The sequence below is a fragment of the Nipponia nippon genome, unplaced genomic scaffold (assembly GCF_047370975.1).
Source record: "Nipponia nippon isolate SJK-2023a ecotype South Korea unplaced genomic scaffold, ASM4737097v1 scaffold_12, whole genome shotgun sequence".
Taxonomy (NCBI): Eukaryota; Metazoa; Chordata; class Aves; order Pelecaniformes; family Threskiornithidae; genus Nipponia; species Nipponia nippon.
This window is the reverse complement of record NW_028262313.1, coordinates 14,458,081-14,462,636: the sequence shown is the minus strand read 5'-3', so window position 1 is coordinate 14,462,636 and position 4,556 is coordinate 14,458,081. Positions and strand designations below refer to the sequence as shown.

The following is a 4,556-nucleotide window of genomic DNA, read 5'->3' as shown; positions in this document are numbered from 1 at the left end:
GTCTCCAAGAAATGCCTGCATGTGCCTGGAGCCAAGCCAGCACTCACATGGCTGGTGAAGAAGCAGTGATAGCATGTAGCTGTGCTGCACTTTCTGTGGGTGAGGGTGAGCTCTAGCTTCTCTCCTGAAGCGCCACCTGTCTGATCTGAGACCCATTAGCCACAGGGAAAAACTTACCAACCTGTACAAAAGTTTTTGGAAGAAGGGTTAGTTAAGTGTCAGTTCATGCACTGTCTGAATTGCTGAACTCTCTTAGGTGCTGGGAATCTCCCCTCCAGGAAAATCCTAGGATTTAACCAAGAAAGAGGTGAAGCATGTGTTTTGCTTTCAAAGAGGACAAGAGGGAAATGCAAATTGGAGAACTCTTTCAGAAGAGCATCGGATATATAATGGTGCTTTTCAATCCTTGTCTTGCATCTTAAATGTACCTTGCAAGGTTAACAAAATCCACAGAAGGCCATGCTGGGAGTGCTGAATCATTACATTTTACACAGTCCTTCGCACTATGAAACCTGGATGGTTCCCAAGAGTGAGCAATCTGGAAATAAAAATGTGTCTGATCAATAAAATGAAATGGCTTGAAGAAATCTGAGTTTAGTGCTCTGTAAGTCCTAATTGGCTTTGCAAGTATCAGAGGTGACCTGGCCCTCACAGCTTAGCTATTATAGCGGTGTGCAGGGTTATTGCAAGATAACAACAGCACAGTGGTGATCCTGGTGCTCTTGACAGCCCAAAAGACATGGACCACAGGAGAAATCAGCAGTGAGAAGGGCTGGCAAGAATGGCAAAGTGTCCCAGTGGCACCTGATGAGCTGAGGTTTTCAAGCCCTGCTTGGGTTAGGAGGCCATAACATCGACTCTTTCTACAACAGACATTGGCTAATACCTATGTGTAGCCCTACATGCCAGCTGCTTATTTTTTTTCAAAGAGGCAAGATATAGACATACAAATCGCTAACGTGGGTGAGCTAATAAAAAGGCAAGTATAAGTATTCAAACAGCATGAGCTATTTAAATAGGGAAGTTAAACAAAATCCATCCCAACTAGCTTTCAACTCTCAGCCCCATGATCTAAAAATCAATTGATTTTACTTACAGGATGCTAAAACCTCCAGAGGAAACGCTCCTCTCTTCTCAGCAGCATGTGTGGACAGAATTAACTTCAGAGGTTTTACAGTGGTTAATCAACAGAGAGCGCCCAGCAGAACCCGGGCATCTCCTTCCACAAGTGCTCTGGTCCCCTCTAAGCATGCTGCCCTGCCCTTTCACCAGTACCATACTAAAATAAGGGAAATTTGCAGAGCAAAATGTATTGTGAGCCCTCACGGAGGGAACTGGAAACACAGTAGGCTGTAACACACTGCTTGGCTTCAAAAAGAGTCAGGTTTGAATGGGATTTCCAGCAACATCCAGAAATATCCCCCAAAATATGTTTTGAACCACTCTGCCACAAGATGAGCGGAAGCTCCCAGAAGGTTTCCCTTCCCCTGCCACGTGGATTTGAGCTGACAAGACAGGTTTGCCTCCCTGAGAGCGTGCAGCCCTGCCAGGCTTTCACTGCTGCTGTTAAAAGTCTGCATATTTCATTACCTGCGTTCTGTAACCTGGCACTGAAAACTCACTTTGAGCTAAAATGTGACATTTCTCCCTTGTAATGAGAAAATTGCACCCTTGTCCGCTTAAAAATTCTAATAATACAAATCCAAAATGAGCTTTGCATATTTAAACACTTTTAAATAAAATACCTGATGTTGGTGAGGAGCAAATGATGACAGTTCAGGAGGGGAGCAGGAGAGAACAGTTTTGCTGTTCGCGATCTCCACTGCTGCAGGAAAAGTGGTTGGGATGTTGAGTGCCGAAGACCCGTCCCAGGGCTGCGGGCAGCCCCGTAGCTGGGGGACTTGAATAATTATTATTTTTCGATCCATATGAACTCTGTGTTTGAGCTACTGCTCTGACTAGCCACAGTAGGTATTGCTTTGCAGGGAGGGTGGGTGGGATGGGGTATCTGCCAACATCCATCCCAACACAGCCACCAGACCCCGCCATGGACCGATCCTGGGGTTTCTAGAGGTGGAAGCACAAACCACAGGCTAGATGTACCCATAAAAGTGTTGTATCTAGGTGCAGCTAGTAGGATTTCCTAACAGGCATGCAAAGGTGAAGATTTCATTGCCACAGGCAGGTCTCCCCAAAGCCACTGCATAGCTCGACCAACCTTGGGGTCACATCTTACTCCCACGGCTGTGAAACCAGAGCCTTCCATCAAGCGGTTTTCACAGGGGCTCTGCAGCTTCTGCAGGAAGGCGATCGGTGCCAGCCTCGTGGTTTTTATTCAATTTGACAACACAGTGGCCATAGCTATGAGATTTGCTAAGCCTTGGGAGCACAGAATTGTCAGCAAAGGGATGGAGATCTCTTTTATTCTAAGTCTCCCCTTCCCCCTAAAAAAATAATTCACATTTCAATAGCTCTAGCAATAAATCCATAGACCTCCAAGGGCAAAAATGGTAATTAGCGACAAACAATGGTGCCTGGGGTGATATGCTACTGTATAATCTTATGATGGCATGGTAAATAACTAGTGTCATTTTCTTGTAATATACTTATTACTTTATCAGGATAAACATTAGAGAATACTTCACATTTCTTTATGTTTTTCACTTCCTATTAAATTCCTGGCTGCTTCAATGAGCCCTCTGTACACAGCTTGACTGTGGACTGGTGATCTGTAACTTTCTGCAGTATGATATTATCATTTCTCAAGTCCTGTTCAACTCCAGCTGTAACTTTTCATGGGCAAAGATGGATGCCATGAGCAAAACCCAGGTACAGGCAAAATTTATCTCAATTTATCCTGGACAGAAAAAGTAACTGAGGGTACCTTGCTGAAAGCAAAATATACTGCTTGAATGAATTTACAATAAGTAATAAAATACAGCAGGGAGAGATCATTTACTGTAGGGGAAGAATGTAATACATGATGTCAGTAATTCACTTTAAAGTGATGCTATTAAGCAAGTATAAAGGTGATTATCACATTTTTTAGGCATTAAAGTTATATTTATAAGCCAGTTGGAGTGCGACATCTACCAATATAAGAGAGCCACTTTTAATTTCTTCCAGAAAAAGCTATATATGTTTTATGCCACTTCCAGGACCGGCAACTCTCGCAGCAATAGTGGAGGATGAAGGCAGGCCCACGGCTGTCATGAAGGCAAAGTCCACTATCCTCAGGACCAGATTATAAACACCGAAAAGCAGAATGGCTTACCTAATCCATGGAGGAACTGCTGAAGCCAGACTAGGAATGAAATCAGTTCTTCTGGCGTTAGTCCCAAGCCCAACATGCAGACTCATCTTCATCCCAGTGCCACAGAAACCGAACAAGAAACACCAGCACAGACATTGAGAGCCAGCGCTGGCTAGCCAGCAGCATCGTATTACAAAACCAGATTATTTTAGCATAGATTCAAAAGGGAATAATTTTACATAATGAGGCATCCATAGATGTTTCATAGACATTGGCTCTTTACAACTTTGGGCTGGTTTTGGAGGAGCCGCTTGAGTTGACTTTTAGCTCCTCAGCCCAAAAATCAGTCCAGCTCCCTCTCCACTCCATTTGCCCCGAGTACCCCATAGTCCTGGAGGTGCCCAAGCACCTGGACCCCTGTTCTCCACATTTCTGCTATGGATTTCTGGCTTCTTTTTTTGAACGTGTGCACTGGAAATTATACAGAATATTCTTGCACAACACCAGTAACACTTCCCTGTCACTACAGCAAACATATTACCCACCACAGACAGATAAGCCAGCTCTGAACCTTTCTGATTTTGCCAGCTCTTCTGATACCTGGTACCGTCTGTGGAGCTGCAGCTCCTGGAGGCAGGTGATTACAGGGAGATCTCAGTGTCGTCTTTGCTTCCCTGAAAGGCTTAAAATAAAGCCTGAATATGTGCACTCTGAAGACTTAAATCCTAGAAGGAAAAAAAAAAATTTACACCAGCTATATTACTTTCTAAATCGCATGATTTGTAAGCCAGTATCATGATTTCAGGGCATTTGGGCTTGGCAAGCAGTCTCAGAGCAGAATCCTCCTCCTCAAACCCTGGACAGGGAGATTTTCCAACACAAGCTTGACCCTTCTGTCTCTGCACAAGCAAATGTTGATGTGTTTCAGTGACCTGGTGACCACAGGATTAGGCTTTGCAGTAACTGCCCTCTAAAGCAAGGATCCCTCAGTGCAGGAGGGTTTAAGACTGGCTGTGCTGGCACTGCAGGAACAGCCTGCAGGCTCTGTCAGGAGGGATGCAGCGTTCAGTGCCAGGAAAGTCATTGGAAAGAAAGCAGCATCCTCAATCCCTGCAGGTCCTTCAGGTTGTTCTGATTCCGTGGCTTTACCTCCAGGAAGATGCCTTGAGGAATGAAATCCCCCAAAACATACATCAACTTGGGGCAGCGCTCAACCCACTTACCGTTTATCATCCTATTGCTCCAAACCATATGCATGCATGCATTTTAAATAGCTCTTTCAAACAACAACCAGGCTAATTAG

The 4,556-nt window shown here is 44.6% G+C and overlaps 1 long non-coding RNA gene across 1 annotated transcript; it reads right to left on the bottom strand.

Moving 5' to 3' along the window:
- Positions 1 to 212: 212 nt before the first annotated feature.
- On the bottom strand, positions 213 to 1,907 carry LOC148056715 (uncharacterized). Its single transcript, XR_015702432.1, has 3 exons — positions 1,746 to 1,907; positions 429 to 538; positions 213 to 285 (listed from the first exon to the last, which is right to left on the bottom strand). It is a non-coding gene; the product is annotated as an uncharacterized LOC148056715 (long non-coding RNA).
- Positions 1,908 to 4,556: the final 2,649 nt, after the last annotated feature.